At 32.0% G+C, this 14,959-nt stretch overlaps 1 long non-coding RNA gene across 3 annotated transcripts; it reads right to left on the bottom strand.

Annotated features, from left to right (window-relative positions):
• Positions 1–6,708: 6,708 nt before the first annotated feature.
• Positions 6,709–11,701, bottom strand: LOC149557980 (uncharacterized). 3 transcript variants are annotated; one of them, XR_016364962.1, is made up of 5 exons: positions 11,275–11,701; positions 11,006–11,066; positions 8,405–9,694; positions 7,437–7,467; positions 6,751–6,906 (listed from the first exon to the last, which is right to left on the bottom strand). It is a non-coding gene; the product is annotated as an uncharacterized LOC149557980 (long non-coding RNA). The 3 variants fall into 3 exon arrangements; XR_016364961.1 differs by having other exon boundaries at positions 11,006–11,701; XR_016364960.1 differs by lacking the exons at positions 11,006–11,066; positions 11,275–11,701 and having other exon boundaries at positions 6,709–6,906; positions 8,405–11,005.
• Between the last annotated feature and the right edge of the window lie 3,258 nt (positions 11,702–14,959).

Raw genomic sequence — 14,959 nt, forward strand, 5'->3', positions numbered from 1 at the left:
CATCTTACTCATGCTAGTGACAATGCCAAGAATAATTTTCTCTAGGACCTCATGTTGGAATTTGCAGAGGGTCGAGGCCATGACTCCCAACTCAATGTTAGTGATAACCTCTTTACACATTTTGTCAAGGGACAAAATTTTACTCTACAAAGTATCCAAATAATGGGTGAAATAGGATTCCATCTCCTTTATCCTATCCTATAGTAAATCCATTTTGGTTTTCCCCTTATCTAGCTATTCCACATTGTAGTTTTGATTCCCCTATTTCTGGGCCTCATACTTGGTGGGATTATCCTAACCTTGGCTAACCATTATCAAATCCACCTCAATATTCTCTTTCGGTTCCTTAATTTATGTGTCTTCATCAACATCATAACTATCTTCCTCTGCTTCAATATATTCATCATTTTCTGAGTTAGTGTCCTCAATATGATCAGACACCTTAGTTTCAACTTCCAAGATCTTCACTTTCTTTTCTATAATTTTGTATTTTTTTGTCCTCCCTCACACTCAATTGTTTCTTCTTTTGAAGGCATTCTGACCTCCTTTCCGCAAAACTTAACTCCTAGTTCTTCCACAATATACTAGTGTTATCTTCTTTGCTAGTTACTTCCATATTCCCTTATTTAGCAACATTTATAATTTCCCTATCAATTTTAATGCATTTAGATGAGGGTCATGAGAAATTTTTCGAGGTGACCCCATTCTTTTGGGTGGGCTTTCAAGTAGAAGGGATTCCTAAAGGGAGGTCACTTTACAGTTGTCATTTTTAGGGCTTGATGGTTCGCCACTCTCACCTTTTTTTATGAGAGGTGTTAAGTTCCACATTACTACCATTATGTACCGGGGGGTTATTGTTCAGGGAAGAACAACTTATTTCTTCAATTTTGATAGAGGAACTGGTGCCAACATCCTCCTTCGTAAAGGTTATACTGCTACTAAAAGAAAGGAAATGTGAAAAATCATGATGGGAGAGCACTAAAATCAGCCCCTAGTGGAGTGGGGGATGTTCACCACTATCAATACTACCTCTAAGAGCTATCAATACTACCTCTAAGAGAAGACAACAAAAATAATTACACATTTTTTCCCATTATGCAAAATGCTTAGCAAAACAAAATGGTAAGCATGGTAAGGGTTGAAGTGTCTTTCATAGGTAAAATATACCATTATCAAAGACAAACAATAGAAAAGGGGGTAGGAAGAGAGAATCTATCATACCCATTTTTGGACTTGATTGTTTTTGCCTTATGCTTGTCCTCAGAAAATTACTTCTTGTAGAGGTTGTATCTTTCATAACTCTTTTGTTCCACATGGGCACCTTTGTACTTTAGATTAGTAGCTTCAACAATTACTTTTGGGATTATGACAAATAAGATTCTACCATTCATAACTATGTCTTTGTGTCAAGAGTTGACAAATCTAGAAGATAGTTCACAATTGAAACCTCTCATGATATCTATGTAGCAACTCAGCCCAACATGTTGGAAATAATTGCATATTTCCATGTTCTAGGTTAGTTCATGATTCTCCCTCAACTCCAGCTTCCTCAAAAACCCTCCCATGATTTTGATTTTGCATAATTCCTCTAACACTTCCTAAATATCTTTCATTTCCTTAGCAATATGCACTTTGTTATCAAAAAACTTTTTACATTCTATTAGTTAAAGCTTTATTTTCATTCGAATCATTAGAAAGAGAAAATTTGAGATGCATGAAATTAAGAAATTTTTAAGGCATGACAAGAAATGATAAAAAATATTATTATTAAAACATCGCTCTAGAAAATAGATGTCCTTGGGCTGGATGAAATAACATATATGCACTAGCTTCCTTCCCACAAATGTCTTTATTTAAAGAATAGATCTTTTGTATTAAAGAATCATACTTTCCTTCTCCCTTAGTCTTATTAAATATTTCAAAGGTATTATCAATAATGTAGCCATAAGACCTCACTTTAATGATTTCCTTTTTAGAGAGAAATGGTGGATTTGCAAACTTAAAACTATAGTTGGTCTTTTGGCCACCAGTTCCAAAATTAGAAGAAGCCTTAACCTTAAATTTAATAATTTATATTTCTGGACCCTTAAAAATTACATTTCCTTCCTTTCTTAAAACTTCATTGCTTATAAATTTCCAAAGGTAAATTATTTACCTCATGCCATATAGAGCTTAAATAGTTTTCAATATCCTTCATGGAAAACAAATAAAAAATGTTGAAGTTGATGAAAAATCAACCACACAACTCACAAGAATGACCTGCATGCAAACACCTATCACAAAAAGAGAGGAGCAAAGTGACGCAAGCTCAAACTAAGAGATCCATAGAAGATGATACATTCTTGATGTGCGAAAATAAATTGCAAATTTTGTTGAATGAATAATAGAATTACAATTACTATCCTTATAAAAGGAGAAAGGTAAAACCTAAAAGGTAGAAACTATTGGAAATGTAAGAGGAGTAACTAAGAGGGGAGGGGTGAATTGGTTATGACAAAAATAAATCATTGACCCTTAAATGTCAATACAAACCCCCACTTATCATACAATACTGAATAACTTAGTTAACACTAGAATACAACTGACACTTGGTTAACAAAGCAATCTTAAGATATATTAATCTCTTTTAGCCTGTAGTAACTTAGTTCCTAAAATATAAAGCATAAGTAAATAGCATGAACATAGATGACACCAAGATTTAATGTGGAAACCCAATTTGGGAAAAACCACCTTGCAACTAGTCACAATAATTTTCACTCTTTTGAAGTAAGCCTTGTTAGGAGCCAACCCTATTAAAGGTTATGAAACATACTATTAATTATGATCCTGTTAGAGGATTTAGTTCACCTTGTTAGGAGTGTCTAGGTTAGAGATCTTAAAACACTTCAATCATGAAATGTCACCTTGTTAGAGGATTTAAAAAAAAGACTGTTAAGTCAACTCTATTAAGAGATTTATTTATTACTACAATATTTAGAAAGCAACAACTATTTGACTTGATTTATGAAGCATCTTCCTTTGTTGATTCAGATCTTTATTATGGCTTAACCTCTAGATCTTTCTTTGCAACTTAGCTTCCACACTTTCCTTCTCTAAATATTCTAAAAAGTGATCCATTGTATCCTCACAATTTGACTTTTCTTATATATCCTAAGCTAGGAAAAGTTGGCTTGAAAACCCTTTCAAAATATCAATAAACATCCAAATAGTAGGCTTCAAATAATAAAACATTTCGAAATTTCAATCTTTTGTCACTCTGACAATATTGGAATTGAAGACTTGTTTGACATTATGACTTCTTCATTGCTTGGCTACTCAGTCAATACTGAAGTTCTTTTATGCTCAGCCACTCAATCAATGCCATAAGAAAGAATCATTCCATTAACCATTTGCTCAATTAATGTTTGAAAGTATTCATTACCCATATGCTCGGTTAATACTAAGATATACAAGGTTAATACTGCAAACTCTATATTGTTTGGTTAATACTGACATTTGTGTAAGCATCAATGACAATATACAATTGGATAATTATTTCCAACAAAATACCTCTTTGGCATTTATGGGAATACAACATGTCAACATAAGCAAATAAAAGTATGAGAAATTATAGGTTAGTTTCAGTTTGATTCTCATCCATACTAGCTCCCTCTGAAATTCTACTAGGATTTGTCTTTTGCTGCTTTCTTGTCATTTCTCTTCTATCATTTTCTCCCTCTTAGTTGTACAATCCATCATCACGACTTTCCCTCAATCTCATTAATATTGAACTTTTCATGATCTTCCAAGTCACTTTTCCATTCTTCCTTGTCACTCATCGATGTTGACACTAAAATCTCCCTCTTTGACATCAATTGCCAAAGGAAACAAACATCTAAAATTACAATATACCTTATGCACTGATTCATATTCAATATGCTCTACATTTCACACCTAGAGTGTGATAGTATGTATCAATGTGATTGTTATTCAATAGAGTTTTTTTGATGCCTTGCTACCTTTTTCTATAGTGAGCAGTACATAGGGGAATAACCCCTAGTTTACCTCTTAGATACATGAATGCATTCTTGGGTAAAGCTTTTGTAAATATATCAGTTATATGCTCCTTGGTGTTCACATATTCCAATCTCACCTTGTCTTGAACTAATTCCCCTAGGAAATGATATTTGATTACAATGTGTTTTTTCTTTGAGTGCATCACTAGATTTTTGGAAATATTGATTGCACTTGTCTTATCACAATAGATAACCATAGGTTCCTTGATTGCTTCCTTCATTCCTAACATCAATTGTTTTATTCATATTATGTTAGAACAATTAACTACTGCAGAAACATACTCTGATCATTTTAGTGGTTGGATGGAGATATCTAAGAATCATACCTTGATCATCTCACATAGGTTTCTAAGTATCATACTCTACACAAGCATAACCATAGTGTTTAAAGTCTCTAGAAATCACATTTAATTCAACTATACAAGACTATAACATACTAACCACTACTGCTAGAGAAATGCACGATAAAACTAGAAAGCATAACCTTGTGCTTCTTGGGCTACAATGCCATTTATTAATTAAATCATTAAAGAAAACATGAAAACAACCATCTATAATATATTGGCTTGAAATCAACCAAATATAATAAAATCACATATCACATAAATCATAAAATGCACTATTGACGGCAAAAATAATCTTCTAATGGACATTTGTTATAAAGTGTTTGAAAAAATGTTTTAGAACTGTGGCAGTGACAATGTGCCCAACATGGTAAGGTAGCCAAGAACATTGCTGAGATAGATTCATGAGCTACTACTATATACTAATTTGAAAAAGATTCAGCAAATGGAAAACTAGAAAGTCAGTGCATTATATACTTTTATAATATATATTATCTACATTAAGAAAATGTTGGTGTTATTAGGGTGAAAATATTAGTGACCAAAGTAGGCGGGATGATACTTCTATGAAGTTTCACCTCATTGTCCATGGCTTATATTGCCCTTTCCTTCCATTTTGATCATAGGATTGCGAGCACAATTTCCACTGGGACCTGATGGTTATGACAATAGATATCTATCCATGTTTCATGAGAACTCTTGTTCTAAGCTGATAAGAAAGCAAGATGTTGTAGAGATTGGCTTGGAAAATGAAGGCAATAAGATATTTTCATATCGAGACATCTAATAACACATTATACAATTTGATATTTCATATCCCATCAGTTATGCTAGACATGGTGTTACAAAGATGGAAATTTGATGTAGAATTACAAGTAGATTTAAAATAGGAAAGACAAATAAAATAATTTTTTTTGAAAATAAAACTTTGTTTGGAAAGCAGAGTATACTCTCGTTTGGAGCAATCTTTATTGTAACATCTCTTAAAATATACAAATTACATAGCGAGGGTAATAACTAGCTTTACATTCCAAAACTCATACAGTAAATGGTAATTTTTTTTCTATATATCTTTACTAAAATATTCTTAAATCTTAAAATATATATATGTTTTTTCCTAAATTTTTTAAATATTTATTTTTGCCATTTTTTCTTATTCAATCCAAAATTTTAAAAGAATAATATTATACTTTTCATTAGCCAAATTTTTCTGGCAATGTAATTTTGTTGTTTTTGTTGAATGGAAACTACATTGATCAAGCTTCCAATAGATAATTAGATACTAATCTGAAAAAAATTGGACATTGCTAACACTTACTCTCTTATATAGTAATGAAAGCCTTTAGTAAGATTCTCTTATGTACTCTCCATGTAAATTCGTCCACTATATAGAAACCTAAGATGAAATCTATCATCACTACAGTTTTAGGCTAATGCTGATGTTGCTCCTTAACTGTGCCTTCAATATACATGCATAGAGATCGTGGTGGTTGTTGGGTATACTTAGAAAAAACGTCTAAACAGGAAGACCACCTTCAAACCAGCATCATTGAAACTCTAACACCTACTTATCTTTCCAAATAGTCCAAGTCTAACAGTTGATCATCTTTACGTATAATTCACATGCCAAGTTTTCAAGTATTTTAAACAAGATATAGCACCCGTTTAGGAAATAAAAACAATTTTTTCTTATAAAACGGCTGATTGTTGATCAATAATTCTAGGTTTTAGTTTGTTAGAACATCTTGACTGATGATTTCGAGACTGATGGCTCTATTTGACAATTATTAGTTTCCTTTTGCAAAATTTGAATATTTTTTGAGACGGAACCTGTAGATAAGGAGGTGTGTGATGGTTACCCATAAATTTCTATGGAGCTTATTTATTGTTGATTCCTGTGGTGCCCAAATATAATTTTACACTGTTATAAAAGGGAGAGTAAAATAAAAGTACAATTCCTTATCCTCTTGGATGTCGTTCAGAATTGTCAAACACTCCAAGTTTTAATTTCATCATGTCATATTGAAATTATATCCAATATTTAGAAAGAAGGAACAAAACGAAATGAGTCAGAGCCACTACACCCCAATTTATCTTATGTTTCTAGAAGTTCAAATATAAAGAAGAAGATTAAAATGTATTTTAAAGCATTTACAAAATTAAAAATATAGAATCAATTTACAAATTAGAAAAAATCATAACAACTATATCTTGTGTTTTTTGATAAAAGACACCTTAACCTTAGAGTATTTGTTACCCAAACGAAAATATAGAACCAAATCACAAATTAGGAATAATAATCATGTCTATTTTTCCGAAAAAATCTACATTCAGACATAATTTTAGTGTACTGAACAACAAAATATAATATTTTAGATTGGATTGCTTCTGGTTTCCTTTGAGATCCCTCGTAAAGGTAATTACCATGGAGAATGTGTCAAAATATATGAAATTGAAAATCATAGAACTCAAATATTTTCCTTCCATAACCAATCCTGCTCACTGCCCTGAACAAGCAGGATTCCATATACAAGCATTAGTCTCATAAGAATTTTATATTTATGTTTAAAAGCTTTTCCTTCTCACTATAATTTACTGTAATAAAGAAATGCAACAGTCAGTTGACAGCTGGCCATTGAAATGCTACCAAGAATATCTTCTTAACAAGCTAAACTGAGAAGTCATATGTTTTCCAAAATAGATACTGAAATGATTAGTTTTTTAGGCGCATTTACTGAAACTACATCAAGCCAAACTGCACAACTCCTATCTTTCTCAAAATAAATACTGAAACAATTAGTTTCATAGAATTTACCGAACTACATCAAGCTGAACGTTGCAACATTGGTATTTATAGTATTTTGAGTAATACTAGAGTTGGCTTTGAGAATATCGAAACATAGAAGTTTAGAGGGTAATTTGAAATCCAATGTAAATAGTTAGAGATTGAAACAAAGCACACGTAGGTTATCTTCTGCCTATATTTGTGAAACTGATACAAATGATATAATTGAAAGAGCAAACATTCAGAGCTTACCCTCAATATAGAAATTGACAAGATCAGTAACCTGCAATGAAGACAAAGGGGAACTTGAATCAACAGCCATATTAAGAAGTAAAGTAAGTGAATCCAATAATGCTACCACCATTTTCACCACCCTAAATTGATCAAAGAAAATGATAATTTAAGAATTGAACTTTTATAATGCGAGTTTACAGGCAGAGACGAAGCTGGCATTTATTTCAAAGACTTGAAATTATTTCACATAGGTAAAAACCCTACGCATTCTAGTATTATTGTCATTCGGATAAGAGTATGACTATCACTGACTCGTGGGTGCATATATGGCAGTATACACATTGAAAAGAATGAAACAAAAGAACTTTAATGACATCCTACAGTCAGAGAGAGGCGACTATTATGTAGAAAATATAACAACAATAAATAAATTTAATATAGGAAAGAAAAAATAAAGTAAACAATTTTGAAGAAAAAAATTCTGTTTGAAGACAGAGCATGCTCTGTTTTAGAGAAGAATAATGAAAACTTTATTGCAGCCTGCTCACAAATAATACAAATTACATCTGTTTTAAACTAATAGCATCATACTTCAACCTACAAAATTCATGGACAAATATGCATGCGCTGCATGCTGTATTGTAAACAACAAAGAGTCTTGACTAACCTGATTAGCATGTCTAACATGCTTTATTGTAAATAACAAATAGTTCTGACTGACCTTATTAACATGAAACTATGGATGTCAATGCTTATTCCATTATGAGATTAATTGAAAACTCTAAGCTATCTGTTCGGTGATTCTTGGAACAAATAGTTGACATGATAAAATAGAACTTTTAGAAATTAAAACTGGAGTTGCATGGTTGAGCAACATTAATCTTTGTATATTACATGTTCTATGGTATGTATTAAAAGAAAAATCTCCTTTTGTCTCATAGTATGTATTAAGAGCATAAGAAGTGGTGAGAGCTAGATTATCTTACGGAATAGCAGAGCAAACAGCAAGTCCTGCCCAAGAGTCAATGTGCCTTGTCCTGCACAATAATTAACGGAGTACCACACATGTCCACCCATGTTCCCAACTCTGAAATAAAAAACATAAAACACCATAAAAATGAATCAACATTACCAGAAAGCCAGCATTGAAAAACCCAAATAGTTGATTAATAAATCAAATCAACTTGATATCAAAACTTTCCTGTTTAATGACGTACTCCTCCCATTTCTGGCAATGTTCACTTTTTCTAAAAGTGTGATGTACTCCTCCCATCGCGGACAGTGTTTACCTTTTCTACAAGTGCAGGCTACTGCTACATAGCAGATGAAATAATATGGACTGAAATGATAGCAGCTTATGCAAAAATGGTGTTTTTGAGAAAGCTCTGGGTTTGTTTTATGAAATGCAAAAGAAGTGTATGAAATGGAATCAATTTACCTTTGCAAGTGTAATTAGAGATTGTCCTAATTTAGTTGTTTTTAAACAAATTCATGAGCTGATTGTTGCCAATGGGTTTGAACCCGATGCTTTTGCGGACAATTCTCTAGTTGCATTGTATGGGAAATTTGGAAATTTAGAGAATGCACACAAAGTGTTTGACAAAATACCTCAACCAGATTTAGTAACCTGGATTGCAATGGTGGTGGGATATGTGAGGAATGGGTATCTAGAAGGGGCTCTGGTTTTGTTTAGAAAATGGGAAAGAGGGATGTTAATTCATCAAAGGGGATGATTGCGGGATATGCATGAAATGGATTGGCAATGGACTTATTCAATAGAATGCCTCAGAAAGACCAAGTTTGGTGGATAGTGTGATTAGTAGGTGTGCACAGATTGGTCAGGTTGAGGAGGCACTGGTACTGTTTGACAAACTGAATCAGAGACTAGACATCATATCATGGAGCACTAAGATTGCAGTATATGCACAGAGCGGGCAAGGAGCAGAGGCCTCGGAGCTTTATGAGCAAATGCGAATTGCAGGAGTGAAGCCAGATTTGAAAACTTTTGCCACTCTCCTTTCTGCATGCGAGGAACTGGCAGTTTCAGAAGGGGGAATTGATGTTGACAAGGAAACAACAAAGGGGATATTTGAGTCAGGTCCTTGTAGATATGTGTGCAAAATATGTAAAAAACATAAAAATAAATCGAAGCCAGATAGCACAACACATGGCTCACCTACATGAAAAAGTCACATGCAAACATGCGAACTATCCTAATGCCCTGAAATCCCTTTGCAAAAATAGTAACCCCAACACTTCGATATTTCACTCGCCTTCTGCCAAAACACAACAGTTGGTAAAGTCTGGTAAAGTCTTCTGCATACATGGTAATTCTAAGAATGATACTTTGATTTTCACACCTTCTCTTACATAGAAACCTGTAAAAGCTATCAATGTGGCCAAAACAAATGTGACAGCAATTGAGTTAGGTGGGCAATTGATAACATTCTTTCATCTTTTCTATGTGAGAGTTTGGAAATAGGCATAACATGAGAAAAATGAAACAATGTTATTTGCTGCAGCAGAGAAGATTAATCAGGATTTATGGTCACGCCTTGGCGAGAGTTTCCTGCTATGGCAGGAACTAATAAACATGGGATTTTGAAGAGAGAACCTGTGATATCCTGAGTCCTAACTTTTTTTCAGATAAAAAATGTAGGTAATTGACATGCACCTGAAGGTGCCTTCCAATATGGATATTGAAAATTTGTGGCACGTATAAGGAAAATTCTAAAGGGGAATCGCACCAAGTAATAGTTATTGAGCTGCAACATCATTTCTATAAGATATTTTTCTATCGATACTGTAATCTAAATTGTCCATATTTACAGCCATCCTAAAAACAAGATCTTGGCACTCACTTCAAGATTATTCTTTTTGAAAAATATGCTATGTGATTTCAAAATATTTTTAGTGATTGATCTTAAATATTGAAATTTTCGAAAGAACAGAATTCCAATTCTAAAGCGTTTTTTAAAATCTATCTTGTACATATCCTACAAACATTGACATAGATGACATCTTACTGAGGCATTTTGTTAAATAGTTTGCGTACCTTATCCACACTTTCAAAATACCTACAAAAGTAGTTGCAGCAACATCTAGCAAATTTTTTTTATCCTTTATCCTTTGATGGACGTCTATTCTCTTTTCGAATCATCCTTTTGGCACAGGTTCGATATTTTTAAAGCCTTTTCCGTAAAATCCATTCTCTACCCATCCTACACTTAATCCATGAAACTGTATATTTCTGGGGAATTTTGTCAAACAGTTCACATTCCTTGTCTATGGTCCACATTTGAAGTACAAAGAGGTTTGCAAAATTGTTATATATATCGTGTGTAGGATCTTCATTCCATAATCTCACTATCTCTTACATGTCATCGGCGTTCAATCTCTTTGGGTTCCTACTGCCAAATTAATAAAATTATACGAAACCGTAAAACCAACATAAAACACTGGTAGTTGATAATCTCAAACTAAAAAATTTAGATTGATAAACCAAAACTCTCTTTAACTTGATCAACATACCATTAAAGAAAAGCAGAGACTTTGATATGCTTAAAAAATTTAGGTAGATTGAGAACCTGAATTGAAGAGAATCAAGACGATTCATAGGCAAACCTGCTATGTTTAAAAACCGATTCCCTGATCCAAAGGTATATCAGCATAGGTTAAATGTTTCAAAGTCATTTTTATGAAATCAATTTAATCTACATCCTGCAATCAGTCCGAGAATCTTCTCTTTTATACACCATTCTTTCAAATAGATCAAGTGCGTTGTCTATGCTTCCACATTTTGAATACATGTCTACCGTGGCAGTTGCAACCGTAATATCTGCCAAAACTATTATACCTCTGATACTCACGAACGGTGTCCATGCCCTAATCCAAAGCTCACAGTTTAGCGTAGGTAAATTGAATGTCAGGAAAGGCTTTGGAGTTCGACTTTATAACCCACAATTGTATTTTCCTAAAACATTTTCAGTCAATCAAACCACTGGATTCGATGAGAACTCATTTTGTTTGATGCTTTATTTCAAAAAAATAATGTGTCTCTTACACTCGAATGCTTTGCATACTTCTACAAAGGCAGATTCAGAAATAAATTCCTTCACAGAATTGAAACAGGGCAGAAAGAGAAATTTGTAGATGGGACAGTGTGCTTCCATCTGGCGATCTATGGAGGAAATTATTTTCTCCTCTTTAAATTTTTCATAATATATGCAAATACTATGCATTAGTATCATATGCATGATTTTTTCAAAGACGACAAGCTAAATTTACCAACATGGAATCCCACTGGTCTTCAACAAAATTACGAGCTAAAAAATATGTAGACTAAATTGGAAAAAGAAAACTATAAATAGTTTAAAATAAAATTTATTAAAAATAACAATATAAAAATATAAGTCGCAACTTATATTAAATGAAGGGTGAACTAATAATAATTTAGATATTTGAGATGAAATGGTTATTTAATTTTAAGAAAACATTTTAATTCAATCTTTTATGAAGTAGTGTTGTTATATCATGATTTCCAAGTAATAGTTTTGTTTAAAATAGATAAATTGAGAATTACTAAATAAATTTGGTTAGAAAATTACTAATATCACTTAGCATACTATAAAGTATATACCATGTACACAAATTCACAAAATCTTTCTTTTCAATTTTTTATATTATAGAAATTTAAAAGACATCAATTATTATGACAGGAAGAATATATCATTAGATTTAAGAGAGTAAAACAAATACAATGGTTTAATTACATATCGTGCACATTTAGATTTTGTGACTTGTTGCAATCTTGATGCAATAATGGTTGCTATGATTTCTTCAAAGATATGTCACATAAAAAACGTACATACTAATTATTTTTATAAAATATATGAAGAACCTAAGATTACATCAAGAGGAAATCCCTTCCCTAAAATAAGTATTTTTTGTGTATCATGCAACCTTACAATCTCTAGAGTATGATCAAATTTGAAAGGAAAAATAGAGCAATATTGTTTATTTATTCATCTGTTTATTCAATTTTGAGTTTACTTCTAGTTCACTATCAATTGCGAGGATGCTCAAGGAAGTTAAAAAACTTCATAAATGAGTAATAAAATTTATTACAAAAAGTTAAAACAATATACTAATATAATAAAAGAATCATTGATCATTTATTTAGTCATTTATTTGATCAGTTATTTGGTCACTTATCTTTGTCTAACCTTTTTATTTTGCCTAATGTCCAACTTAGTCATTTATTGAGTAACTTATACTCATAGATTACAAAATATTACTAGAATTTGATCATTTTTAGTCACATGACTAAAACATTTAGTCTTGTGACTAAAAGTTTTGGTCAGGTAATCATTTATTTGTCAAAATTCTACTAGTGCTCTAATGTGTAGTTTAAGGGTTACAAAAACTACTAAGCATGATGAAATACTTATGGAAAATCAAATTCTTAGGTGGTGTAAGGTTAGGGAATTTTCCTTTAAGAGAAATATGGGCTGCAATTTTTTTGGGCAAGGATGGGTTTGTGGTTTTTGAGCACCTAGTCATATGCACAATCAGCACCAGACAAAAATAATGATTTTCTTTCTAGTTTGTTTGTTTTCCAAATTTTGGTTTGGATTGTCTTTGGCATTGACTCAAAGTTTGGGAAGATCTGGATCTGATTATAGTCATCCCTTGAGGAGGAGTTTTGAAAATATTACAGTTGCCACCACCACAGTTGATATGTATGCAAAATTTAGAGTATTAGAATAGGCATGAACATTGGTTTCTCTTCTTGATAACCATGCTACCAACTTGTTTATTAATTTCAACAGTATTTCTCCTTTGGTGACATCTAGATATGATGTCACTACAATCATTCTAGAACTTTCTTGTTTGGGAACATACTATGTGTCCAGTGGTCATTTCCTCTCCCATCTTCTGTGTGATAACAACTATAGGATGTGAAATCTAGACTTAGCACATGCACTATTTATAAATGTCTCATCCAAATGTGGTTCCTTCAATGGCACATGATATCCAAGCTTTGTTCAAAAGACGTCAGAAACCTTCATCAAATTGGCAACTAAAAAACCAAATCCACATCCCTGACTACATTCTCCTAGCATATAACGATTGAAAATTTGGAGATACCCACCAAAGCATAATAAAGAGGATAGACTTTAGTTAGCATTTTGATTCATAATGTGGATGTATAAATGAGTGCTTGGGAAGTCTTTGATAGAATTCCTTAAAGAAATGATCTCATGCATCAAGTTGATAGAGGAAACAACAAAAGAGGTAGCCTGGACAAGAAACATAAATGCCTTCCAGGAACTTATTAGTTATGAATTAGTTTATCAAAAAAAATTTAAAAAATTTTTAAAAAAAATTGAAGTATAAGTGACATGATAGTTTATTAGAACTAGAAGGGCCAAAGGGTGGGGTACAAATAGAAACCCAATCAAATGCAAATCAAACAATAAAAATGAGTCATTGGTTACATGGGATGACCAAGTAGATTGAGTGACTAAAGATATATAGCCATGCAAGCAATAAGGAAGGGTTGTGTGAGAATTAAGAAGATGTCCACACAGAAAGAGGACAATATTAGGCATATGAAAGTGCAAATAAGTCTAATTTCTTAGGTTGGAGGTGGGTGGATCCACAACAATGGGTTACACTTTTTTGCCTAAACTGATACTGAATTGTGAATTTTCAAGAAAACATTCACTTTTGGGGGAAAAAAAAATTGCCATTTAATAGTTAGGAATTTGAAGATGAAGAAAATTAGAGTCTTTCAGGATTTTCTATGTAGATTCTAAATATATTTATTTATTTATTTTATTTTTTTGAATTCATTTGATTGAATTTTTTTTTCTCCCACAAAAATTGGTATGTTATTAAAAATATGATTTTTAAAAAGTGACATTATTTTTTACACACATTACTTTTTTGTACAATAGATATCAATGTGAGTCTTTTGAATTTAGTTTCTTTAAAATCCATACCGAGACTATGTAGGTGGTTCAATGACTTTATCCTTAGTATTTCATTTTCTATTAGAGTTTAAAGTTGACATAATACTAATTTGGACATACATGGCTTTTCACAAATGAAACTTATTATATATATATAGCCAATTTCAAAATTTCTTGTTTCAATTTAAAGAGGACTTAAATGTAGAGACCATAGTTATATTTCAAAAAAATTACTATCTTAATTACTATTTTTCCATGAGAATTCAATATGTAAGTTTATTTTTATAAAAAACTTCTATTTAATTAACGTAAACAAACATATACTTAAAATAATCAAAACATATCAATTCCATAGTCATTAGAAAGCTCATTCTGAGTACTCATGTCATGCAAAATGACATGTCTTCAGTTCTCCATTTGAACCTAAAAATTGATCTTAAAAGCCATGAAAAAAAATAAAAATATTATAGACTTTTTTTAAGCCACCTACTTTTCTAGTTTCGATAGAAACTAACTTTCTATATAATGTTTTTAGATAGCATCAATAGAAACTAACTAGAATCT

The sequence above is a fragment of the Cupressus sempervirens genome, chromosome 5 (genome assembly GCF_028749045.1).
Source record: "Cupressus sempervirens isolate cs-2001-9-10 chromosome 5, ASM2874904v1, whole genome shotgun sequence".
NCBI classification, from domain to species: Eukaryota; Viridiplantae; Streptophyta; class Pinopsida; order Cupressales; family Cupressaceae; genus Cupressus; species Cupressus sempervirens.